At 39.5% G+C, this 27,976-nt stretch overlaps 1 protein-coding gene and 1 pseudogene across 2 annotated transcripts in view; both read left to right on the forward strand.

The window, feature by feature from the left end:
* Positions 1-27,976, forward strand: part of LOC306639399 (uncharacterized protein) — an 829,262-nt gene that overhangs the window by 260,368 nt on the left and 540,918 nt on the right. The gene's annotated exons all lie outside the window — the stretch shown is intronic.
* LOC306664907 (disintegrin and metalloproteinase domain-containing protein 30-like) lies at positions 560-27,583 on the forward strand (annotated as a pseudogene). The gene is made up of 4 exons: positions 560-670; positions 26,106-26,269; positions 26,338-26,459; positions 26,682-27,583. The product of its transcript is annotated as a disintegrin and metalloproteinase domain-containing protein 30-like (transcript).

Below are 27,976 nucleotides of genomic sequence, written 5' to 3' on the forward strand. Positions count from 1 at the left end.
TTTTGTTAATTCCTTCTCTGCCTTATTAACAGTGGTCAGAATCCTTGGTCTCTTGACTTTTCCAGGGGCAAGGTGAAGCACTGAAGCAGGACCTTTCAAATGTAAATTACAGAAGTCCCATGCTATGTCATCTTCCTCTACATCTGAATTCCTTCCAGTCCTCTGAATAGAAACATTGTGCACACTATCAGGTGACCTATGCCCACAGAAACATGTTTAGGGCTAGTTTGTGAATCCTTTTCCTTTTTATTAACCCACAATTCCCCAGAAGACAAAGAGGTTCTGGAGGATGAGAGCATTTCTGACTCTAAGATCTGAAGCTCTTAACAGTCTTTCTAAGATTCATGCTCAAATCTTCCAAAAACCACAATCAACAACTTGGTCCAAATAAAAGTTAAGTTTCTATTACAGTCCAAACTAAATTCCCATAGCCTGCAATTGTGCTTTCAATTTCCATTGTGTTTCTCCTCTCATCAAGAAGTTTGTCTCTGAGGGGCTCTGCCTGAGCAGGGAGCAGCCATGTTCTGTAGGCTTCCATTCTTCCCAGGGAGCAGAAACCATGCTATTTCTGAAGATCTGGAAGTGTAAGGAAAAATGCAGCTCAGCTCGGGACCTGCAGTGGCTCCAGCTCTTAAATCCAACAGAGCTAGTGCTCTTTACACCTGGTCTTGTAAGACCCCCAAAAAGGAGACCCCAACTCTGTCCCATGGATCGACGGCAACCCCAATCAACCACAGGAGGCGTCACTTGATGCAAACCGCAAGAGCCTTTTATTCCAGCGTGCTGGGACCCAACTCGTGACTTATACAGGAGTCGAGGAGTCGAGTCCCTAGCAGAAAATCTTACAAGTTTATAAAGGCAGAAACCACACATCGGGAAGGGTCGCACATGAAAGGGAAAAAAAAGGGGAACAAAGCCAGGAAATTCCAAAGGGGGTCTGAGTTTGCTGATAACATTCAACATGTTTCACAATGTTTTACAACAGGGCATAGATTCTGGTCAACAGTTTCTGGTAATCTTACTGTCTGAGCACTATCTGGCTCAATTTACTCTTTTACTCTCTGTTTGGGACTGTTTCCTGGAACAGCTTTAAGGGCTTTGTTCCCATCACTGGGAGGGAGACCTTAGGGAGTTGAGATAAAACAGACAGCTTAAAAAAATGTCCATTCTTTTATTTCCCCATTTTCTTTTTGGAAAGTTCTAATCATGGAACTTCTGTCTCTATATACTCTTCTCCAAAGCTATTTCCTTGGCATAGGGACTGGTACTGTTGCCTGAGCATTAGTACCTGTACAGCACTTACTCTTTTCCTGATGAAGGTGACTAGGCAATTTAGGATGCAGGGCCCAAAAGTGAGGAGTAAAAGCAATATAACAAGGGGGCCCATCAGGGTGGACATGAGGGTGGTGAACCAGGGGGACTGGCTGTACCAACTCTCAAATCACCCTTGATGTGCTTCTCGATCTCGTTGTCTTGTTTCTAGTCTTTCTCTAAGTTTGGACATGGAATCTTTTATTACACCAGAGTGATCTATGTAAAAACATTCTTCTTTTAGTGAAGCACATAATCCACCATCCTTAAGGAATAGGAGATCTAAGCCTCAACTATTCTGTAGTACCACCTTGGATAGAGAGGTCAGTGACTCCTCTAGTTTTGTGATTGATTGCTCTATAGCCTTCAGATCCTCATCTACAGCTGCCCGTTACTCTTCGATGTACTGGGGAGTCTGAACAAGTGCAGTGGTCCCTGTCCCTACTCCAGCCGCTACTCCTAGGCCCAGCAGGACAGCCAAAGTGAGTGAGACCGGTTCCCTCTTCTGTCTACGGGGCTGTAGGTCGAACTCAGCCTCAAAAGAACCTGCCTCATGGTAGATAACTCTAGGTACCAGTTGTATGAGGACACAGTAGTCTTTGGTGGTGTTGAACACTGATGAGGATACACATGGGGTCAGTCCTGTACTGCAGGCCCACCATTCGCCTATGGGGGGAACCAGATAGTAGTTGGTAGTTGTTTGAGGGCTTTCTATTGTCCCGTTGCACAGATGTCTACCGTTTGCAGGAACTGTACCTAAGCAAGTGCCTTGCCCAGAGACTTCTGTAAGGGTGAGTTTTCTGTTCGACCCCCAGCTGCAGGAGTCATGGGAGGTGGTGTTATTAAAGGTCCCCGAGAAGGTGATGCCGTCATAATATGGAGGACTTGACACCAAACATAGCCAGCAAGACTCAGTCAGATTAGGGTTGGAAGCGTTGAGGACGCTGAAAGCTCCCTGTATCAAATTAAGGAGTCTTTCCCTGTGTTCAGTATCTAGGGTGTATTTGCTAGGTTGGGGGCCGAGGGGTTTGCAACTGGCTTATTTGTTGGGGCTCGGAAAACAGGCAGCCTGATGTGGGCGGGTAATGACCGCTGTTCAGATAATGCTAGGTTAGGTCCTACCTGGACGGTGGTTGGGGTTTCAATCTTAAGCTTGATAGAGAAGGTAAATCCATTGTCCCATCCTGACATATAGAAATGGAATCCCCATGTTCTCCCTTTTATCCATTCATGCGATAGCCTTTCTTTTTCCGTGAAGGAGATGTTCAGAGGGTTATACCACCCTTGGTTGTTACATTTGGCTGCTGTAAGATTTTGCTGTACAGTTATTAAATCCCAGGAGGAGGTGGGGTGCCAATAAGTGTTGCCAGTAGTCTCACACCCCCATGCGGAGCAATAATAATGGTCTATACCTCTGCACATCCTTGCCATATTCTGTGACCTCCCATCCCGGGGGCAGACATAGAAAGGGGTCTGTTTTAGATTGTCACGGGAGCGTGGGTAGTTACATCCTGGGTTGTACCCTTCAACTAGGCAGTATTCTGTTCCCCCAAAAGGTCTGGGTGATGTTGGCCAAGGTCTATGGGCCTCCTCAGAAGTCAGGGTAGGGATGTCCCAATTATCTAACTCAGCTACTAAGGTGCAGATGTCTGGGGTTAGGGACGGCCACCGAGCCCAAAGGGGTTTCTCCCTGGTGGTGCTCCATATTATATCTCCAGTCTGGGAGAGGACCTGCCATGTTAGTCATTGGGGGGCATGAGGGTTGGGACTACTTATCGGCAGGAGGTGCGTCAACAGGAGCAGGAACACGGTGGATGCGGAGCTTGAGGGGGTTGTCCAATTTTTCCACTTTCCACGTTGGGTCTGGTGGTGGTGCAGGCTTGACATGCGAAGCTTGAATCCAGGCGGCAATGCCATCGACTTTTACTTCGGTTGAAGTAGTGAGCAGCACTATGTATGGTCCTTTCCACCTTGGTTCCAGACTGGCCACACGGTGGCGCCGGATGTACACTGAGTCTCCGACCTGGAACTGATGAGGTACCTGCAGGTCTCCAGGCTTGTAGGCCTCGGCCAACCGATTCCACACCTCCCTCTGCACAGTCTCAAGGTCTTTTAATCTGGTGTACAGAGATTGAGAGGGGTAAGATTCTGGGAAAGGAAGGTGTTGTATGGTAATGAGTGGGGGGTGAGTCCCATAAAGGATTTCAAAAGGAGTTAGCTTGAGGGAGCCAGGGGTATTGCACACCTGAAACAAAGCAAAGGGAAGGAGGACTGTCCAGTCTGTTATGCCAGTCTCTAAGGATAATTTAGTCATGACCTCTTTTAAAGTTCTATTCATTCTTTCTACCTGCCCTGAGCTTTGGGGCCTTTAAGCACAATGTAATTTCCAATTAAGCCCCAGGATTTTGGCCAGTCCCTGACTTACCTGGGCAACAAACGCAGGGCCGTTGTCTGACCCAATTACCTTGGGCACCCCGAACCTTGGGAAGATGTCTTCTAGTATTGTTTTGGCCACAACCTGAGAAGTCTCCTTCTTGGTAAGAAAGGCTTCAACCCATCCTGAAAATGTAGCTATGAATACTAATAAGTATCTGTATCCATACCTGGCTGGTTTTACCTCAGTAAAGTCCACTTCCCAGTAACTCCCAGGTCGGTCTCCTCAGAGCTGTTTGCCCTGAGGTAGCTTGCTGGGCTCGGCATTCACCATCTGGCAAGACTTGCATTCTTTTACAGTTGTATCTGCAAGCTCCCCAAGCTTCATGATGTAATACAGTGAAGACTGGACAAGAGTTTTTAAATGGTTTGGGCCCAGATGAGTTAACTTGTGAAGTGTCTGAGAAAAATGATCACCTGTTTTTCAGGGAGAATTCTTTTTCCTTCTGAGGTTTCCCGGATCCCCTCTGGAGTCTCCAGGCAAAATCCTAATCTGTCCATTTCCTCAAGGTCTAGTTCTGAATATTCAAAGTTCCTAATAGAGGGGTATACCGCATCCTTAGGGTGAGACATCAGGTTTTCCCCTGACAAGGATAGGATGTTAAGTCCTTGAGCCGCCCGCTTGGCTTCCCTGTCAGCCCTTTGGTTCCCTCTGGCAACTTTTGACCCCCCTTTTTGGTGTCCAGGGCACCAAATAATTGCTACTTTCTTAGGAAGGTGAACGGCCTCTAACAGGCTTAGAATTTCTTCTTTATTTTTGATTTCCTTCCCTGCCGAGGTCAGCAGCCCCCGCTGCCGGTAGATAGCCCCGTGGACATGGGCAGTAGCGAAGGCATACCTGCTGTCAGTGTAAATGTTAATTTTTCTCCCTTCTGCCAACCACAGAGCTAGTAACTCGGCCTTCTAGGCTGATGTCCCCTTGGGTACACTGCTTGCCCAGATAGTTTGCTCATCATCCACTACCGCCACCCCGGGCTACCCTTCTACCTTCTATTATGTAGCTGCTTCCATCAGTGAACCAGGTCAGCTGAGCGTCTTCTGGTAAGAACTGGTCTTGGAGGTCCCTTCGGGTCCCCATTTCTTCTGCTAGTATCTCTTGACAGGTATGCAGCACACTCTCCTGGGTGGATTGAGGATGGCAGGCGGCCCAAACTGGATCCTGTCTCCATTCAGTAGGAGACTCTGGTAATGCGTCATGCGGGCATTGGAAAGCCACCAGTCAGGGGGCTGTCTGATGGTGCTCTCCAAGGAGTGAGGGGCAATGACCTTTAGCTTTTGTCCCATAGTTAATTTGCCAGCATCTTTCACTAATACTGCCACTGCTGCCACGGACCTCAGACAGGCAGGCTAGCCACTAGCAACAGGGTCTAACTTCTTGGAGAGGTAGGCTACCGGCCTCTTCCATGGCCCTAGAGGCTGGGTCAGCACCCCTCAGGCTACTCCCTTCCTCTCATCCACAAATAGGACGAAGGGCTTTGCTACGTCTGGCAATGCCAGGGCTGGGGCAGACAGTAATGCCTTCTTGATGTCATCAAAGGCCTGCTGCTGGTCGTTACCCCACTAAAATGAGGCACCCTCTGTAGTCAGATGATAGAGGGGAGCTGCCAGGGTAGCGAACCCAGGGATCCACAGGTGGCAAAACCCCGCAGTCCCTAAAAATTCTCGCACCTGGCAGGGTGAGGAGGAACGGGTATCTGAGTCACAGTTTGTTTTCTGGCCTCCGTTAGCCATCTCTGCCCCCATTTGAGGGCATGCCCCAGGTACATTACCTCCTTTTTGCAAATCTGGGCCTTCTTGGCAGAGGCCCGATATCCTAAGGGGGCAAGTTCTTCTAGCAGTAGTCCCGTGCCCCATTGGCATTCCTCCTCTGTGGCCCCAGCCAGTAGCAAGTCATCTACATACTGCAGAAGTGTTACCTGGGGATGGCTGGCACAGAAGTGGGCTAAATCTTGGTGGAGAGCTTCATCGAAGAGGGTCGGGGAATTCTTGAACCCCTGGGGTAATCGGGTCTAAGTCAATTGTCCTGTTGTCCCAGAGTCAGGGTCCTTCCACTCGAATGCAAAGATGTTTTGGCTGGAAGGGTGTAGTCGCAGGCAGAAGAAAGTGTCCTTTAAGTCCAAGACAGTGTACCAAATATGATCCGGGGGAAGAGTGCTCAGCAAGTTGTAAGGGTTAGGTACAGTGGAGTGGGTGTCCTGTACTCGCTTGTTTACTTCTCTTAAGTCCTGTACCGGGTGATAGTCTCCTGTGCCAGGCTTTTTAACAGGGAACAAGGGAGTGTTCCATGGTGACTGACACTTCACTAGGATACCTTGCTGAAGGAGGCGCTGGATATGGGGCCTAATTCCTTCCCAGACCTCTTTAGTCATAGGGTATTGACGTATAGCCACAGGAGTAGATGTGGCCTTAAGTTCTACAACTATGGGTGGTCTTTCTGTGGCTAGTCCTGTTCCAGCCATTTCGGCCCACGCCCCTGGATACCTGTTCAACCAGCTATTTATGTGACATATTTTTGCTCCCTGTCTCTCAAAAAGTCTGTGTTCATCATTCAGGCACATAGTCAGGGCAGTAGTTATTCTCTTGCTTTGGGTCACCTCTGGGCCATCAGGGGTGAAGATAATCTGAGCTCCCATTTTGGTTAGGAGATCTCTCCCAAGTAGAGGCACAGGTCACTTGGGGATGACTAGAAACAAGTGGGTTACCCATCCCGTTCCTAAGTCTACCGTTCTTCGGGCAGTCCATGAGTACTGCTGGTGCCCTGTAGCTCCTATGACTCATGATTTCTTGTGGGAGATGGGCCCAGACGGTTCAAGTAGGAGCGAGTGTTGAGCCCCAGTATCTACTAAGAACTCAACTGGCTTCCCCTCCACCTCTAGTGTTACCCTAGGCTCGGGGAGGGATTCCGAGCCCTATCCCCGCTAATCTTCTTCTTCTAGGGCTAATACTTTCTTGCAGGGCCCGGTCTTCTTCTTAGGACACTCTCTAGCCCAGTGACCTCTCTCCTTGCAGTAGGCACTCTGATCCTTGTCTAATGGAGTGCGGTTGCCCAGGTTACCTGACCCTTTTTTAGCCCTGCCTTGTGTTTGTTCCTGGCCTCTCTCACCTACTACTGCAGCCAAAATCCATGTTAGGTTCTTCTCCTGCTTATGATCCCTTTTGTTTTCTCTTTCCTCTCTCTCCTTTTCTTTCCTTTGCTCCTTCTTTTCCTCAGTTTCCCTCTTATGATACACTTTCTCTGCTTCCTTAACTAAATCCTGTGGGGTATAATCTTGTAACCCTTCTATTCTCTGCAACTTTCTCTTAATATCTATTGCTGACTGCCCTATAAAAGCCATGGCCACGGAAGCCCTTTGCCCCTCAGAGGTAGGGTCAAACGGGGTGTAGCGCCTGAAAGCTTCCATTAAGCACTCGAGAAATACTGACGGGGTTTCTGTGGCCCCCTGGATAACCTCTCTTACCTTAGCTAAATTAGTGAGGCATCTTGCTGCCCCATGGAGGCCGGCCACTAGAGTCTGGCGATAGACTGTCAGTTGCTCCCTACGTTCTGCCGTGTTGAAATCCCAGTCAGACCTGGAGAGGGGGAAGGCAGTCTCAATGATGTTGGGGAGCTGGGGGGGTCGTCCATCTGCTCCTGGTACATTCTTCCTTGCCTCCAATAAAATCCTCTCCCTCTCCTCAGTAGTGAAAAGGGTCTGCAGTAACTGCTGGCAATCATCCCATGTGGGCTGATGAGAGAACATTAAAGACTCCACCAGCCCAGTTAAGCACTGGGGGTCCTCTGAAAAGGGAGGATGATTAGTTTTCCAGTTATACAAGTCTGTGGAGGAGAAAGGCCAGTACTGGAGGGGCTGAAGAGGAGCCAGTCCACCATCCGTTGCCACCAGCAGTGACCCATAAGCCCTTAGAGGAAGGGCAACGGTTGTGTCGGGAGTTACTCCACGGCGGCTCCTGGTACCCCGTGCAGGCCCCGTGGTGCCCTGCATGGGCCCCGGCAGAGACTCCTTAAGGGGAGCAGAGGGGGCAACTGCAGGGGACGGCGGTTCTTCTGGCTCTTCCTGACCCCCTACGGGGACCAAGGTGGGAGGGTATGGGGGAGATGAGTCAAGGAGAAGGTGGTCAGCCTGGATTTCGGGATAAATCTTCTTGAGGGGGTCTGAGTGACTGGATTTCCCCCCAGAACTGGGAGATTGGGTGGCTAGGATTTGAGCGGCTGGCTGGGGCTTGGGTTTTGCAACCCAAGGTCGAATCCAGGGGGGTGGATTTTGCACCAGATCCTGCCAGACCACGATGTAGGGCTGCTGATTCGGATGGGCTCCAGGTTCCTTCTGAAAAACAATCTCTTTAATAGCAAGAATGACAGATAGATTAAAGGTCCCTTCTGCTGGCCATTCTACATTAAAAGCAGGCCATTCTGAGGAGCAGAAGGTCCGCCATGGGCCTTTCTTGATCTCAACTGATAGGTTGTGACCTCTTCCCTTAACTTCAGCCCAATGGTCTAATGTCAGACTAAGAGGGGTTGTCACAATCTGTCCCATTGTCAGTTCGTCCGTCGTTAGAAACACAAACAACAAAAATGCTACAGACACGAGGACCCACTTACTCTACCTTGTCTGCCACCAACACGCAACAGAATCAGACGGGCGGGATCTTGACAATCTCTGATCCATCAATTGAACCTGATCAGTGCCCTTACCGTAGGAGACTACCAGGCATCCCTGGCTCTCCTCCACCCTTGGGGCATCCCCCAGGGCTGCAACCTGTGGCCCTCCAGGCACGTCTACCGACCACTGTTCTGCCACTCTCATGAGTCAACGAACAGCTGCAAAACCGAAACCAAAAGCACGCTAACAGGACCAGTCCAACCAACAAAACACAAGACAAAGACAACCTCGGGGTACTCCTTCTTACCTCCAAGGTCAACTCCACGGATGAGGGGGGACTGTCTTATCCCAGACAAGCCCCCAAATGTGAGACCCCCAAAAAGGAGACCCCAACTCTGTCCCACAGATCAATGGCAAACCCAATCAATCACAGGAGGCGTCACTTGATGCAAACTGCAAGAGGCTTTTATTCCAGCGCACTGGGACCCAACTCGTGACTCACACAGGAGTCAAGGAGTCGAGTCCCTAGCAGAAAATCTTACAAGTTTATAAAGGCAGAAACCACACATCGGGAAGGGTCGCACATGAAAGGGAAAAAAAAGGGGAACAAAGCCAGGAAATTCCAAAGGGGGTCTGAGTTTGCTGATAACATTCAACATGTTTCACAATGTTTTACAACAGGGCATAGATTCTGGTCAACAGTTTCTGGTAATCTTACTGTCTGAGCACTATCTGGCTCAATTTACTCTTTTACTCTCTGTTTGGGACTGTTTCCTGGAACAGCTTTAAGGGCTTTGTTCCCATCACTGGGAGGGAGACCTTAGGGAGTTGAGATAAAACAGACAGCTTAAAAAAATGTCCATTCTTTCAGTCTCAGTTGTGGTCCAACAATAGCACCCAGAAATCCACAACGGACACAGGACCTCATGCAAAATACTTTATTATGTGGACGACTAGCGCATCCGCTCCGGGGGTTGAAAAGAAGGGCAAGAGAAAGATGGCGGGGATGCTTCTTCCAGATATTGGAATCTCCTGGGCTGGAAGGAACCAATAGCGGAGGAGAATACTTGCAAGCTGACTGATGAACCAATGGCTAGCTAGGATGTTCAGACTGACAAGCTAGGATGTAACCTGGGAAACAGGAAATGGCTGTAGCGTAGGCCGGAAATTTCCTGCAATGTAAGGGGCAGGCAGAGCAGCTTTCAGACTGGCAAGTTAGGTTGTGGTGCAACGGAAGGGGCAGGAGATCAGCTTTGTATTACAGGAAGCCTTGGTGGGAACACACATATTTAAACTAGGAAAATTGCCAAGCAATTTCCCCGTTAAATAAGAGATTTTCTCTGAATTCCTAATTAGGATGTTTTCTTCTAAGAATGCTAAACTTTTGCACGTATCTAAGCCACATTAGTTCTCAGTCTCATACAGTCACAGAGATGCAGGTCAACCTGAATTGACATAGTCTGTAGTATACAAAGTGAAAGTGACCAGGTCTCCATTTACATTTTAAGGACTATAGGAGTTGTGTTTTTTTTTTTTTTTTTTAATTGTAAACCAATGGGGTACTACTTGTTTCTCTGGTTGTACATGAAGTAGAGGTGTATCATTTGTGTAATCATACATTTACATAGGGTAATGATGTTTGATTCATTGTTATTTTTCCTTACCCCCACCTCTCCCACCCCTCTTTTTCCACTATGTAGTTCATCCTTCCTCCATTCTTGCTTCCCTCCCACTCCCCATTTTGTATCATCATCTGCTTATCAGCTAGATCATTCATCCTTTGGATTTTTGAGATTAACTATCTCACGTAGCATGATATTCTCCAACTTCATCCATTTGCCTGCAAATGCCATAATTTTATCATTCTTTATGGCTGAGTAATATTCCATTGTATATATATACCACAATTGCTTTTTCCATTCATCAATTGAAGAGCATCTAGGATGGTTCCACAATCTGGTTGTTGTGAATTGAGCAGGTATGAACATTGATGTGGCTGCATCACTGTAGTATGTTGATTTTAAGTCCTTTGGGTATAGGCCAAGGAGTGGGATAGCTGGGTCAAATGGTGGTTCCATTCCAAGTTTTCTAAGGAATCTCCACACTGTTTTCTAGAATGACTGCACTAATTTGCAACCCCATCAGCAATGTATGAGTGTACCTTTTTCCCCACATCCTCCCGAACACCTACTGTTGCTTGTATTCTTGATAATCGACATTCTAATTGGGGTGAGAGGAATTTTACGGTAGTTTTGGTTTGTTTTTCTCTTATTACTAGAGATGTTGAACATTTTTTTTAATATATCTTTTGATTGCTTGTATATCTGTGAAGTGTCTGTTCATTTTCTTACCCATTTATTGTTTGGGTTATTTGTATTCTTGGTATAGAGTTTTTTGAGTTCTTTATAGATACTGGAAATTAGAGCTCCTTCTAAAATATGTGTGGCAAAGATTTTCTCCCACTCGGTAGGCTCTCTCTTCACATTTCTGATAGTTTCCTTTGCTGAGAAAAATCTTTTTAGTTTGAATCTATTCAAGTTATTGATTCTTGCTTTTATTCTGCTTTAGGAGTCATGTTAAGGAAGTCTGATAGTAAGATGACATGTTGAAGATTTGGACCTACTTTTTCTTCTATAAGATGCAGGGTCTCTGGTCTGATTCCAAGATCCTTGATCCATTTTGAGTTGAGTTTTGTGCAGGGTGAGAGATAGAGGTTTAGTTTCATTCTGCTGTATATGGACTTCCAGTTTCCCCAGCACCATTTGTTGAAGAGGCTATCTTTTATCCACTGCATGTTTTTTTACCACCTTTGTCTAGTATGAGACAATTGTACTTATTTGGGTTTATCTGTGTGTTCTCTATTCTGTACCATTGATCTATCTGTCTATATGGTGCCAATACCATGCTGTTTTTGTTACTATTGCCTTGTAGTATAGTTGAAGTTCTGGTATTATGATATCTCCTGCTTCACTCTTTCTGCTAAGGATTGATTTAGCTATTCTGGGTCTCTTATTTTTCCAAATGAATTTCATGATTGATTGTTCTATTTCTGTGAGGTACATCATTGGGATTTTAATTGGGATTGCATTGAATCTGTATAGTACTTTTGGTACTGTGGCCATTTTGACAATATTAATTCTGCCTATCCAAGAACATGGGAGATCTTTCCATCTTCTAAGATGTTCTTTAATTTCTTTCTTTAGTGTTCTGTAGTTCTCATTGTAGAGATCTTTCACCTCTTTTGTCAGATTGATTCCCAAGTATTTTCTTTTTTTCAAGGGTGTTGTGAATGGGGTAGTTTTCCTAAATTCTCTTTCTGAGGAATATTCACTTATGAATAAAAATGCAGTAGACTTATGAGCAGTGATTCTATATCCTGTTACTTTACTGAATTCATTTATGACATCTAGAGGTTTTCTGATGGAATTTCCCGGTTCCTCTAAATATATAATCATGTCATCAGCAACTAGAGATAGTTTGAGTTCTTCTTTTCCTATTCGTATCCCTTTAACTTCTGTGGTCTAATTGCTCTAGGTAGAGTTGAATAGAAGTGGTGAAAGAGGGCATTCCTGCCTTGTTCCAGTTTTTAGGAGGAATGCTTTCAGTTTTTCACCATTTAGAATGATATTGGCCATGGGCTTAGCATAGATGACCTTTACAATGTTAAGGAATATTCCCACTATCCCAATTTTTTCTAGTGTTTTGAGCATGAAGGAATGCTGTATTTTATCAAATGCTTTTTCTGCATCTATCGCAATAATCATGTAATTCTTGACTTTACGTCTTTTGATATGGTGAATTACATTTATTGATTACTTGATGTTGAAGCAACCTTACATCCTGTGATAAAATCCACTTGATCATGGTGCACTATCTTTTTAATATGGTTTTTTATGCGATTTGCTAAAATTTTGTTGAGAATTTTTGCATCAATGTTTAATAGGGATATTGGTCTGAAATTTTCTTTCCTTGATGTGCCTCTGTTTGGTTTAGGTATCAGTGATATTAGCTTTCTAATGAGTTTGGAGGGTTCCCTCCTCTTCTGTTTCATGGAATACTTTGAGGAGTATTGGAATGATTTTTTCTTTAATGGTTGTGTAGAACTTGACTGAGAATCCATCTGGTTCCAGGCTTTTCCTTGTTGTTAGGTTTTTGATGACTTCTTCTATTTCATTACTTGAAATCGATCTATTTAAATTGTGTATGTCCTCCTGATTCAGTTTGGGTGAATCATATGTCTCTAGAAACCTGTTGATGTCTTTGAGATTTTCTGTTTTTTTGGAATATAGATTTTCAAAGTAGCTTCTAATTATGTTTTGTATTTCAATAGTGTCTATTGTGATATTTCCTTTTTCATCTCAAATTTTAGTAGTTTGGGGTTTCTTTCTCCTTCTTTTGTTAGTGTGGCTAAGGGTTTATGAACTTTGTTTATATTTTCAAAGAACCAACTTTTTATTTTGTCAGCTTTTTAAAATTGTTTCTTTTGTTTCAATTTCATTTATTTCAGCTCTGATTTTAACTATTTCCTGTCTTCTACTACTTTTGGTGTTGATCTGTTCTTCTTTTTCTAGGGTTTTGAGCTATAGTGTTAGGTCCCTTACTTGTTGATTTTTTCTTTTAATGAATGCGCTCCATGAATTAGATTTTTCTCTAAGTACTGCCTTCATAGTGTTCCAGAGATTTTGATATGTTGTGTCTTTGTTCTCATTTACCTCTAAGAATTTTTTTTTATCTCCTCCCTGATGTCTTCTGTTATCCATTCATCATTCAAAAGCATATTATTTAATCTCTAGTTGTTGGAGTGGTTTCTGTTTTTTATTGTCATTTATTTCTAATTTCAATCCATTATGATCTGATAGAATACAAGGTAGTAAATCTGTCTTCTTGTATTTGCTGACTAACTTTGTGGCATAATATGTGGTCTATTTTAGAGAAGGATCCCTGGGCTGCTGAGAAGAAAGTGTATTTGCTATTTTTTGGATGGAATATTCTATATATGTCCATTAAGTCTAAATTATTGATTGTGTTATTGAGGTCTATGTTTTCTTTGTTCAATTTTTGTTTGGAAGATCTGTCCAGTGGTGAGAGATGTGGTTAAAATCACCTAGTATTATTGTGTTGTGGTCTATTTGATTCCTGGAATTGAGAATGATTTGTTTGACATACATGGATGAGCCACTGTTTGGGCCATATATATTTATGATTGTTATGTTTTGCTGATTTATGCTTCCCTTAAGCAGTATGAAATGTCCTTCTTTATTTCTTCTGAGTTACTTTGGCTTAAAGTCCAAATTATCTGATATAAGGATGGATATCCGGCCTTTTTGCTGAGTCTATGTGCATGGTATGTTTTTTCCCATCTTTTCACCTTTAGTCTGTGGGTATCTCTATGAGATGAGTCTTTTGAAGGCAGCATATTGTTAGGTCTTTCTTTTTAACCCAATCTGCCTGTCTATGTCTTTTGATTGATGAGTTCAGGCCATTAACATTCAGGGTTATTATTGAGATATGATTTGTATTCCCCATCATTTGGCTCATGTGTGTTTTTTAACATGACTTGGTTCCTTCTTTATTTGGCTATTACTTTAGGGTAGTTCCTTCCTTTGCTGATTTACAACATTGTTTTTCATCTCTTCCTCAGGGAAAATTTTGCTGAGAATGTTCTGTAGTGCTAGCATTCTATTTGTAAATTCTTTTAGTTTTTGTTTATTATGGAAGGATTTTATTTTTTGTCATATCTGAAGGAAAGTTTTGTTGGGTATAAGATTCTTGGTTGGCCTCCATTTTCTTTCAGAGCTTGAAAAATATTCCAGGCCCTTCTAGCTTTTAGAATCTGGGTTGAAAAATCTGCTGATATCCATATTGGTTTCTCCCTGAATGTAATTTGATTTTTTTCTCTTGCAGCCTTTAAAATTCTATCTTTATTTGTATGTTAGGTATTTTTCATTATAATGTGCCTTGGTGTGGGTCTTTTGTAATTTTGTATATTTGGAGTCATATAAACCTCTTGTACTTAATTTTCCATTTCATTCTTCAGATTTGGGATATTTTCTAATATTATTTCAGTGAATAGATTGTTCATTCCTTTGGTTTTTTTCCTCTGTGCCTTCCTCAATCCCAATAATTCTTAAATTTGTCCTTTTCATAATATCCCATAATTCTTGTAAATTCCGTTCATGATTTCTTATCACCTTCTCCCCTTGGTCAACTTTGTTTTCAAGATTAAATATTTTGTCTTTAATATCTGAGGTTCTGTCTTCCAGGTGTTCTATCATATTGGTTATGCTTTCTATAGAGTTCTTAATTTGGTTTATTGTTTTCTTCATTTCAAGAATTTCCACTTTTTTTCAGAATCTCTATCTCTTTATTGAAATGATCTTTTGCTTCCCACATTTGCTCTTTTAACTTTTGATTGGTGCGATCATTCAATACCTGCATTTGCTCTTTCATCTCATCATTTGCTTCTCTGATCATTTTAATTATGTACATTCTGAACTCCCTCCCTTTCTGACATTTCTTCTGCCATGCTGTCATTGGACTTTATTGATGTACCATCTGGGTTTGTTTGGGGCATTTTCTTCTCTTGTTTTCTTATATTGCTCAGGTGTCTTCCCCTCTAGTAGTGAAAATCTGAGGTATTGCAGTTTTCCCCTTATTGACTTATAGTGTCCTTGTAGGTTTCCAATAACTCACCTCCTAGCCTTCTGTAGCCTGAAGTCTTGGAAGATAATGCAGTGATCCACAAAGGAAGCTGCCCCTCTAGGAGTGGTTGCCTCCAGATGGAGTATATTCCCTACTAATGGGCATAGGTGCCTCAATGTATTGACTGATGGCCAGCTTAGGGGCACTAGAGTGTGGACTGGGGCCCGGGTGGTCTGGGCCTGGGTCTCTGGTTCTGCTGCCCTGAGGGGGAAGCCTTGCCCAGTGGAGAAGACTCACCTGGTGGGGAAGCCTTGCTGGGCAGATCTCCTCTGTGAAGTTCCCTGCCGTCTGGAACTACTACCCCAGTTTTGCTTCCATGTTCCCCTGTGAAAGCTGCCTTCTTGCATCCCCTAGACACAGCCCCTGAACCAGATCCAGTTTGGAGCTGCCTACTTCACGAGTCAGTTTCCTTTAGTAAGATGTTTAAAATTCCATTGTTACTCAGTTTGTTTGGTACATTTTCCTCATCCCTCTTCGTTTTCATACCTTTTTTTTTTTTTCCACTTTTACCCTTGTATGCTTTTACCTATCAAAATTCCCTTAAAACAGTCTATGTCAGACTATATCAGCAGACTCCATTTCTATTCTTTTCCTGTTGGTTGCTTTCTCCTCTTCAAGCTGAGAAATGATAATTTTAACATTTATAAGATATTACTTCGTTTCCCATAGTGAGAGAAAAGAAGTAGGATGTGGAGTAGAAGGAGGAGGAGGAGAAGGAAAAGAAGGTGGAAAGAGAAAGAAGGAGGAGAGAAAAAAAGATAAGGAATGAAGATAGCACCTTGTCCTTGGAAATCTGCCAGGTGCTCCATTCCCTTCCATACTCCTCCATGATTCTAATTAATATAGTCATGACCCCACTCAATACAATGGCAGCCCTTCCAGAATGAAGTTCAACTACCTAAGCTGTCTGCCCTGAAATTAAAATTCTGCATTTTTCTCTATCCCTTCCTCCTTCATGAGCAAGTCTTCTAACCTAGGTCTGAACTTATAGAAAAAAAAAAAAAAAAAAAAAAACTACAACCCAGTGAAAACAACAAAAGAAACAAGATTAATAATTTGACACAGTTAACTCGCAACTAGGAACATTTCACTTTAACCAAATATTTTGTCTTCTTTTCTTAGCACCTTAAAAGTTATTTCCCTGGCACCCATTCAGTGGAGCTCTAAATCTCTTGCCAACTGAGCTTTTAACTGATGAATCAATGCTTCTCTAAATAACTATTTAAAATTTTAATGTCACCAACTTTATCCATGATTCATACAGCAAAAACTTCATCTTTGTATTCTTTACATTAGCCACCAACTTTGTTTCCTGAATCTTCATTTCTTACATTCTGTGCAGTAAGGAAAAGAAGAAGAAGAATAAAATGACCCTCAAATACTACCAGAATGGACAAGGAAGGATATGACCAGAAAACCTGCCATATGGTGCTGTGAGAAATAGTCCTGAATCTGCATATGCACATGCATATTTTGTTCATGTGATATGGTACACCTGGCATGCCCTGTTCTATAGCCTTTGTCTTTGAAAGTTTCAGATTGTTAGAACACTTGAACCTCGATTTTCTCCACTTGGTGTATAATCAGGGAGAAAGGTTAAGAATCCAACCATACAAGTGGGAAAGATTATTCATCTTTGCATTTTTAAGTCATCAGATAATATTTTATACTATTCATGGGACATGTAATAATAATTTAGTACATCTATACAGCATGTAATGATCAAAATCAGGGCTATTACCATTTCCATTCCCTAATAAACTTAACTTTTTAAAATACTAATTATGTTTCTTGACCACAAGATTGTGATATAATTAATAACAGATATCCCCATGTATTAGAAAGTCAAGGGCTGGGGAGATAGCTCAGTCGGTAGAGTGCTTGCCTTGCAAGCACGAAGCCCTGGGTTCGATCCCCCAGTACTGCAAAAAAAAAAAAAAAAAAAGTCAAATAATATCCTCTTAAATACTACGAGTCAAGGAAGAAATTGGAAAATACTTCAACGTTAATGACAATGAAAGCAATAAATACTAAAATTTGCAGCTAAAGTGGTACTTAAAGGAAAATACATAATTTCATATGTATATCAGAGAAGACAGTTTAAAACCAATGATCTTAATTTTTATCTTAAGAATCTAGAAAAATTCAAGCAAATTAAATTCAAATAGGACTAAGAAATCAAAAAGAAGAAATCAATGAAATAGAAAACAGATAAACTACAGAAAAAAATAATTTTGGAAAAGATTAATAAAACTGATAAGTACCAAGGAAGACTAATTGAGAAAAATGACAGAAAATACAAATCATCTTTACATGATATCCATAGATTCTACAGACAAATGACAGGAATACAAATCACCTTTAGGTGATATCCATAGATTCTACGAACATTAAAAGTAAGATAATAAAAGAGTATAATGAACAACATTATGTCCAGAAGTACAACTTAGGTGAAGTTGATAAATCTCTTGACAAATACAATTCTCCAAAACCGAGAAGAAAAAAACAGCAAGATTATCCCTCTATGAAAAAAATTGCATTCATAATTTGAAAATTTGGCACAAAGGAAATTCTAAATCTCAGTGATTTCAGATTGAATTCTTTATTTAAGGAAAAATTATACAAATATTTACAAATTATTTCAGAAAATAAAAGAAAAATTTCCCAACTCATTTTTTAGGTAGGTATCACCCTGATATCAAAACCAAATGGAACATGCCCAGTACCAAAAGATCTGATAACAACAAAAAAATTATGCACAACTATTTCTCATAAACATATGTGCAAAAAAACTCTACAAAAGCAAGTCAAATATGAGGAAGCCAAATCTAGACATATGTAACATGAAAATAATATATCCCAAGTGTAAAGTTGTTCAACATTTGAAAATTAATGAATATAATGAACTTCATTAATAAGGAGAATATACAATAACTTCAATGAAGTTTTAAAAAAGTGACAAAATTGAAACTCATTCCTGATTTATTTTTCTTTTACACTAGGAATAGAATGAAGTTTTTCTCATCTGACAAAATGCCTCTATGAAGAAAAAACAACTAATATGGTGAGTTGTGAAATACTGAAGTTTCTCACCTAACCCCTGGAACAAGATGAGGATATCTTCTCTCTACACATTCACTTATTATCATGCTGGATATCTTAGTCTATGAAATAAGAAAAAATAAAGACAGGCCAAGAGGAATAAAGTGTGGAAATGAAGATGTGAAACTATTTTATTTGCAAAAAAAAAAAAGTGTATGTATAAATCCTAAGAAATCTTCTCAAAATTGTTGATATTAATTTGGGATTTTGACAGGGTCATAATATTCAAAGTTAATGGAAAAACTTAAAAGTGTTGATACAGGAAGAGATATAGCATGGAGAAGAATTGGAAGACTTCAAGGGTATCAAAAAAGTTATTTTTTTCTTTATATCTGCTGAGTTGCCAGCATTAGTTGAAAAACTTCTCTCCAATGCCAATCTTCTTCAAATACTTTCTTAAATTATCTTGAATTTAATATTTAAGTTTTTTTTTTTCCTTTACAGTTTAAGCTTACGTCCATTTAGAAATTTTTTTTTTTTTGAGCTGATGAGTCAGTGCTCCAGAATTATTTTCTTCCAGATGGACACCTAATTGTGCCAGAATAGATTATTTTTAATAAGTTATTTCCTCCACTGATTTGATATAACATTAGCATATTTGCTTATGTGCCAATATCATAGTTTTTAAGTTCATCAATACAATGCCTAAGCAGCTAGATATAAATGGATTAATTTGTCATACATTCTTTGCTATCTGACTCCTTTTGCTCAGCATAATATTTCTGAGATTCTTTCATGTTATTAATAGTATCAATAGTTTATTTTTTTATTGCCAAGGAGCATCCCATGGCAAGGATTATGAGCTTTGTACTTTTCTCTCTGGTGATAGCGTTGATGGGTCACTTGATAAGTGTATGTTCACCTTTATAAGCAGCTACCAGACTGTTTTTCAAAGTGATTGTAACGTGTATCCCTGTCACCAACAGTGGATAGAGCTGCAGTTGTTCTAAATCCTTGCCAACACTTGGCATTGTCATTTGAATATTAGACATTGTAATGGATGTGAGTTGGTCTTCATTTTCATTTTCCTAATGACTCGTGCTTTTGAGCATCTTTTATGGTACTCACTGATGATTACATTCTCTTCTTTCTGTAGTATCTGTTGAAATATTTGATCCCTCTTTAAGTTGCTGGTCTTATTATTGTCAAATTAGAAAATTTTATATGGCCGTAAGTCTTGTCAGATACCTGAATACTCTTAATCTATGAAATAAAATATTATTATTAATATTATAAATATTATATGTGACACGTCTTTTCATTTTCCTGATGGAATATTTCAAACAGCAGAAGTTTAAGATTCCAATGATGTTTAACTTATCATTTCTTCTTTTACCTTAATAGTTTGTCCTTTTGGTGTCAAATTAAGAAATCCAAGGCCAGAAATGTTTTCTTAGATCAAGGTTAGATCAACTTTTATGTTTAATGGAGAAAAGAGAAGGTAATTTAAAAATTGGTATAATTAAGAGTCTCATAAAGATTTGAAAAGTAATTACACTAATCCAATAAGAACAGGCTGCTATGAAAAAGAAGGAATCAGATGTCATGTATGTATTCAACCAAAAGTTCAGGGCTAGGGATGTAGTTCAGTGGTAATGCACTTTTCTAGGATGCCTCAAGGCCTTGGGTTGGATCCACAGTAGGATCAAAATGAACAAAAAGTTCAACAGAAGCACAGCATAGAAATAATATTAAGAAAAAAGAATTATCTATTGAATACTTACTATGTTCTATTGTCAGTGTTTGTAAAACGTTAATTTATTTTTTGTTTCAGACAATTGTTTTAGAAATGTATTGTTATCTGCATTTCACAGCTGACAAGACTGAAGCATGGAAATGCTAAATAACTTGCCTGAGGCATTCAACCAGTAGTAGTAAGAACTGAGTGGCAAGATGAACATGACTAAATGATGAACTAGCACACTGAGAGAGCAAGCTGAGGTCTTTGTCTAAACAGAGTGCAAGGGGTATAACAGCTTCTATAACAAGAAGTTAAAAATGTATAACAGGGAGGTTAAGGGAATGAGTCCCAATAGGAGTTCTAGAAGAAAAAAATGGAGAAAATGGAGGAGAACATATTTAAAAAATAACATAAACACAGAAAAATGTCCTGGTATGTCTTCAGAAACAAAGAACCTATAAAACCTTAAATGAGAGTTAAAACCATACATGCATGCATGCACACACATGCACTAATGCATATCCCAATGGAAATTTATCATTTTAAAGTGTTCTATAAAGAGAGGAGACAGAGAAAGGGCAGATTTGACAGAAAATTACAGGAATTCACAATAGTAGTACATAATGAATGATAAGAAGCAAAAAGTAAGGGGCTATTGTGTTGTAAAATTAATTACAAATAATAAAACTGTGAATTTGATTGCAAAATTTTAAAAAGAGATTCCGCAACCATAGAAATAAAATAATGTACCCCATTTGTGTATAATGAATCAAAATGCAGTCTGTAAAAAATAAAATAAAATAAAAATTATAAAAAAAGGATTCATAAAGTAAAAGCATGAGGTAAAGTATGTTATACTAATCTCTTACAAATTTGCAGATGATACCAACAAAAATTTCAAGGTTTCGGGAAATGCTAATAAATTATTGTGCAGTAAAACTGTGTTACCCAAGGCAATTTTCACTACCCAAAATGCACACTTCAGCGTTGCTGTTTATTCATGTTACTATTTTCATGGCTGGTCTCTAAGATGTGAGTTGGTGAGGCTCTATGTATACAGACCAACATATATATCTCAAAAATATAGACCAAAAAAAAAAAACAAAACAAAACTATTTTTTCCCTATTCTCATAGTCAGTGCAGAATCACCTTTGGTCACAAAAATGCATGTGGAGGTTTGTCCATGAACAATCAATCAGTTCTCCAGGAGATACCCTCTGGGTGTCCTGTAATTCAATTCTATTCTGTTGCCTGTGATCCTTGTATTTTTTTTCAGGGTAAGAATAGGAAAATATCTTCAATCTGTAAAGATGAGAAAACCAAAAATGATATCCCAAGGTGAAAGTAAAACCAAATCAAAGAGATGTAAAAATAATAAGCTACCCCTATATATTCAGTAACACCGGGTTCTATTCTGAATAGTGTATCATAAGGATGATTTCCTTTGCTCATCTATTCAATCTCTTGATAATATCAGTGATTGCTGTTTTCTTTAGGCAAAGGATAGTGGAATTTACTTAGGAAATTTGAAAAAATAGCATTCTAAATAAACCATTTGAAATAGTTACTATCAAGACTATCACTCTCTAGTGACTCAACTTAGAGTAATTTTCCTTGAAGCAATCTTTTTTTAGGTGGTACTTCTCCTATAAGTTGGTAATCCACCCAGTAGTTTGATCATGTGGTGTCATTCTAATTCACTTTGGTGTCTTAATTCTTTTAAATGTGATTTTCCCTTATATCTTCGTTTTGCTTTTCCTTAGAATCTTTGTCTATCAATTTGAACTTTTTTTCCCTCTATCCATTTGAATTTTTTTAAATCAGCTTGTATTATTCTAAAATCGAAGAAATCCTATTGCTATTTCTATTGAAATTATACTATTTTATGGATCTTTTAGGAAGTCCTGAGAATTTAATAATATTGAGTCTATTCAAGTCTCTTTTTGTGCATAACTTAGCATGTTAAATTATTCTTCCAATAGATCTTGCACAGTTTTCTTGTTTTTCTTCAGTATTTGCTTTGTTGTTGCTATTATGAATAGATTATTTCTTCTTTAATATCTGTGGTAGTTCTTGTATGTGTAGGAGTAGTTATAATAATAGAAAAAAATGTTTCAAGTATTGACCATGGGCAGGACAATTGTTATAGTATGGATTTAGAAATATTCCCTAAAGAACTCCAGTGTTAGACAAGGCAGAAAAGTTTAGGAGTGAAACAGTTGAATTATGAGAACTAGATTAATCCACTTGATGAATTACCAATTTGAGTGGACTACTGGTTGGTAACTGTAAGCAGGTGAGACATGACTGGAGGAAGAAGGTCACTGGGGGCATGACCTTGGGCTATCCATGTCCTGGTCCCTTCCTTTCTCTCTGTGCTTCCCAACTGCCATTTGCTGAGCTTCTCCATCACGCACTTCCTTCATAATATTTCTGCCTTGGAGCCAGTGCATGATGGTCTGGACCTCTGAAACTGTGAACTAAAATAAATCTTTCCTCCTAAAAGTTGTTATTCTCAGGTATTTTTCATCAAAGCTGTGTGACATGGCAGTACTTTGTTTTAGGTCTATTAACTCAATATTCACAAATGTGGTCATCAGCAGGTCTTGTATGCAGAGAGTAGAATCCACTCTAGTTACACTAGCAATAAGGAATATATTCAAGATATTCCCATAATTGATAAACTTTCCAGGCAGGACAGAGACCCCTGTTTGGATGTTGCACAGCTAGAAAAAAATGGAGCCGGGAGAAATGTCCAAACTCACCACAGAAGTGTTCCAGTGGATACTGCCGCTGCCTGTGCCACTTAACTCCTTGCTGCTGGGAACCCAACTCTAGAGCTTCATCAGGGCTTCCTCTGTGTTCACAAGAAATGCAGATTCCCTCCATGCCACTCCTACCCCTCGTCATCCATATGCACATGTAGGTTGGTCTCACTTGGATTCACCTCTTTGCAGAATCTACGCCAATCTGGAACCTTTACTACAGAAGAAGCTAGAAAACGTCATTCATAACTTTTCAGTCTATGCAGTATTAGAAGGCATAATAAATGGAGAAAAATACACCTGCCATAGTAGACATTAGAATCATCATAGACTCTTCATGGAAATTTATATATTTTTCAATCTATTATATTTGAAATATATTAATAGGTCCTTTAATATTTATACATTATTTCATTCCTAGAATCAACATAACTTATTTGTGGTAATTATTTTTCTAACATATTATTCATTATGGTTGAGAGAGATAGTAGGATATTTGTCTTAATAATCAAATGACATTAATCTTTTGAAACTTTTCACTTATTTTTCATAATTCTTGAACCAACACTGATACATTATCAACTCTAGTCCATGGTTCCCATTAGAGTGTGTCATGTACTTCTATAGGTTTTGACAAATGCATAATAACATATCCCACCATTGCCGTATCATACTGAACGATTTTAGTGCTTAATTCACTCTTGGGTTTCATCTATTCATCCCTTCCTCCAAAATCTCAAACCTCAGGTCACTGATATTTTTAGTATCTTTATAGTTTTGTTTTCCCAGCGCCATGTTACTGGATTCATACAGAACATAGCCTTTCAGCTTGGTTTCTTTCAATTAGCAGTATGCCTTCAAGGTTCCTCCATTATTTTTTGTGAGTGCTAATGCATTTCTTCTTATTACTGAATGACATTCCACTGTTTGATTATACCATCCAAACATCTCTCATTTGCCAGTTGAATGATATCTTGATTTTCTCCAAATTTTGGAAATGAAAAATAAACCTGGTATAAATATCCATGAGCAAGTTTTTGCGTAGACATGTTTTCAGCTCATTTGAGTAAATAGCAAGGAGTAATAGTAAATAGCCATATCGTATGGTAAGAACATGCTTAGTGTTGTGAAAAACGACCAAGCTGTCTTCCAAAGTGGCAATACTGTTTTTCATCCTCACCATTTGTTTACTGGGCATCTGAATTTTCTCTTTTGTGATGTGTCAGTGGAAATATGTTGCTCTTTTTTTTCTTTTTGATTATCTTTTTTATTATTGATTTATCAGTCATTGATACCATCTGTCAGTTATAGGATTATTCAATGTAATGATTCAATAATAACACAGAAGCATACCTCAGATGGAAAACATAATTGTATTTCATGGAAAAAATCATCGACATACTAGAAGGTATTTTAAAAGAACATATTAGGGATACATTTTTTTGCAATATTGTAAGTTGAGGGAGGCTAGAAAAATGATATGAACTCAGAAACCAAGATGACTTAAAATGTTTCTGTAAGATTAAATATACTATAAAATTTTTAACAAATAATGTGTTGACAGAATTAATTTGTCACATATAATTTCAGCAAATCAATAAATGCTGAACAAATCATGTAATAAAAGAACAAACAACCAGGTGTGGCAGCATACACCTGTAATGCAGTGACTCCAGAGGCTGAGACAGGAGGATTGCAAATTCAAGGTTAGCCTCAGATTTAGCAAGCCCTCAGCAACATACTGAGACCCTGTCTCAAAATGAAAAAATAAAGAAGGGCTAGTTATGTAGCTCAGTGTATAGCACCACTGGGTTCAACCCCAGTATCAAAATAATGATGATAATAATAATGACAATAATAATAATAATTATAAAAAAATTTAAAAGGAATAAACAAAGGATATAAGCAGGCAGATTTAGGAATAACAAACATTTGTTTTCAACTATCAAGCCCAATGTTGTTAATAATCAGAGAATACAATTTACAATGATGAATTACCTTCTTTTCTAATGAATTTAAATTAAGATTGTAGCACCATAGACCTTCTATAAATGAGCTTAGTAAATTTAAAATTTTGAAAGTTTAAAATGTAGTCACTCAAGGCATTAGTCAGATTTCTGCTGCTGTGACACAATACCTTTGAAAAATAAACTTATAAGGAGGAAATGTTTATTTTGGCTCATGGTTTCAGTCCATGGTCATTTGACCTCATTGCTTTGAACTCATGGCAGTATAACACATCATGGCAGGAGCACATGATAGAAGAGGACTATTCACATCATGGTGGTTTGGAAACAGAGAGAAAGGGGTAGGGATCCCATATTCCCTTAGGACATGCCCCCATGACCTACTTTCCTTCCACTAGATTCCACCTCTTAAGGGTTCCACTCCCTCACAAGAGCATTATCCTGGTGACCAAGTCTTAAACACATGGGCCTTTGGGGGACACTCTGAATCCAAGTTGTAGCACTCAATCACTCTAGGCACATTTCTACTGCTAATTAGCCTGTGGTGATGAGTAGGTACAGTATTGGACTATATTGCCATTTCCATCACTTCAAAACCATTCTATTAGCTAGTTTTGCTCTGTAGGTAGTAATGTAAAGGAGTGCAAGAATTTTAAAGGATGAATTCAGTATGAGCTAAGAACTATTTTCTGATCTAACAATTTCAATTTGAGAAATCTATCAGCACAGAAATAATTTCTTGGAACAAAAAATATGTTTTTTTGTGTTTATATATAAATGTGTACATATACATTGTTGTGAATGCAGCTATATTTCCTAATATATGCAGCTATATATATATATATATATGCAGCTATATTTCCTAACATATAATACTGTTTTAAACAACACAAATAAAATTCAAAACACAAGTGTATCATCCATTCATAAGGGAAATAATTAAATACATAATGAGTTGCCTAGTATGGAATTCTATGCATCTATTAAATAAAATGATCTAAATTAATAAAAAACAAAAGATATTTTAATTAAAGAACATAATTATATGCAATAAATGTTAGTGAGGGGAAAAGCAAGTATCAGAATGATATGAAGAGCGTGTGGCTATTTTTAATATACATATCCTAATTTCTGGAGCTTCATGACATTCCCTGTCATGCAGTCAGATCCAATGTCCTAAGAAAAACTGAAAATACATCCCCTCTATCAGAATCTCTTCAAGTCACATTATAACTCTGTGATTTGCCCTTTCCATGGAAGCTGTGTCCATCTGAATTCTGGGGTGGGGTCTTCTTACCTTCATAGCCATCCCTCAACCATCACTCAGACTACAAACATAACAGCTATTCACCTGTCTCAGAAAATTCCTGGAATTCCCTCTTTTAGCAAGTCCTTATCTTAGATTCTCCCACCACAGCATAGGGACATACAAAAAATTAAATCTGAAGGGTTTTAGGACTCTGAGGGCACTCTTGAGTCCACGCATGGGAGGGTCTTCAAGGCGTGCTGACCATATCAATGGCCAAATAGTACTAAATCGAGCCTCTCAAGGCCTTGTCTACTTTTGAACATTTCGGGTATCTCCTGAAGGAAGAGTTTAGCAATCAGATTTATGTTTTGACTGATGATGGAAAAGAAAAGCAAATGGCCCAGCAGGAGGACATGACTAGACTAAGGGACTATTCTGGATCCTATAGACACCAAAAGTATTGGGAATTGGTCATGGTCTTTGATCAGATTAGATTTCAATTTGTGAAGTCCAATCTTTCTCTAGCTGTTTTCTAGTCCTATGTGATGCCATTCTTTTGACTCAGATTATGGACAGCTACTTTCAAGATGTCAATATGAGGATATATCTAAAAGCTGTTGAAGTATGGACAGATTATAAGAGAATATGTATTGGATAGTCTACTTTAGTTGAAGTATTAGGCAAATTTTTACTATATAGGAGAAGCTAACTAAATCCTTGGCTTTCTGCAGATTGTGTACATTTATATATTAATAGAAACTATAGAGATGCCCTCGAATGATCCTGGGAAATAGTGTGTAGTAAAGAGTTAGCTGGATCAGCAAGTAGTATTCTAGATGTAAATGTTCTTGGACCTGTCACTTGGACAGCTCATGAACTGGGTCAATCTGGGGGAATGATACGTAATGAAAAGTACTGCCAATGTAGAGGTAGGAAGGCTTGCATGATGGGCACAGGACGAACTGGGTTTAGTAATTGTAGTTATGACTCTTATTTTAAGCTCATGTCTGTAGTGGCATAATGCTTAAATTACATCCCAGGACTAGATTTTGTGATTAGATGTGGAAACAAAATTGTGGGACCAAATGAGGAATGTGATTGCGGTTCAATAGAGGAATGTCATGAAGACTTGTGGAACAGATTGTAGATTAAAACTGGGAGCCAACTGCAGCATTGGACTTTGCTGTCACAAATGTAACTTTCTTCCATCTGGATATGTGTGTAGACAGGAAGAAAATAAATGTATTGTGACAGGACCTCAGGTCTCTGCCCAGGTGACACTTAGCAGCAGGATGGGTATGAAGGCAGTTGTTACCATAAGGGGTGCTGATCCAGATACACGCAGTGCCAAAGCAGTTTAGGACCTGATGCAGAGACTCCTAGTAAGTGCTATGATGTAATTAATTTAAAAGATGATCAATATGGTAACTGTGAGATGCAAAATGTCTTTACCTATGTAAATTGTGAGAAGGCAAATGAGATATGTGTCAGGCTGCAGTATATAAATGTTAAAATGATCCCTGATTTGCCAGACCACACAATTATAATATTCGCCCAACTGTGAGAGGACAGTCTCATCTCCTGGGGCACAGGCTACCATCTAGCCATGGAACACATGGAGATACCTGGCATAGGTGTGATAAAAGACATCGCATCCTGTGATGAGAACTAGGTATGTTTTATTAAAAATTGTGTCAATAGCTCAGTCCTGAAATCTGACTGTTTGCCTGAGAAGTGCAATGGCCTAGGTGGAATTTGGAGGAAACATTGACAGTGGACCCCTGGGGGCCACAGAACAATCAGGAGCCCTCAATGATGAAGGTTACGTCTATTTTGCTTTTGTGTCTTATTTTATTTGTCATCTCAGCAATTCTTGTGTTTTTCAGGCAAGTGATAGTAGAATGTTTACAACTTAAACAGACTAAATAAGTCTATGGCAACAGCTCCTGAGCAAAAAGTGAAAAGAAATGAATAAAGGAACTGGGTGATCCTTAGTCATTTGATAACTGAGACTCAGTTTTTTAACAAGCTTATCATTGATCCAAATGTCTTTTCATTCTTCTCCCTAAACTTTTTTACTTAAATTTCATACACAATTTGATGTGAAAAAAAAAAAAAAATCAATAACAATTTGTGTGGGGAAAAAAAACCAGTGCATTTTATT

This window comes from Sciurus vulgaris (genome assembly GCF_902686455.1).
Source record: "Sciurus vulgaris genome assembly, chromosome: 1".
In the NCBI taxonomy this organism is placed as follows: domain Eukaryota; kingdom Metazoa; phylum Chordata; class Mammalia; order Rodentia; family Sciuridae; genus Sciurus; species Sciurus vulgaris.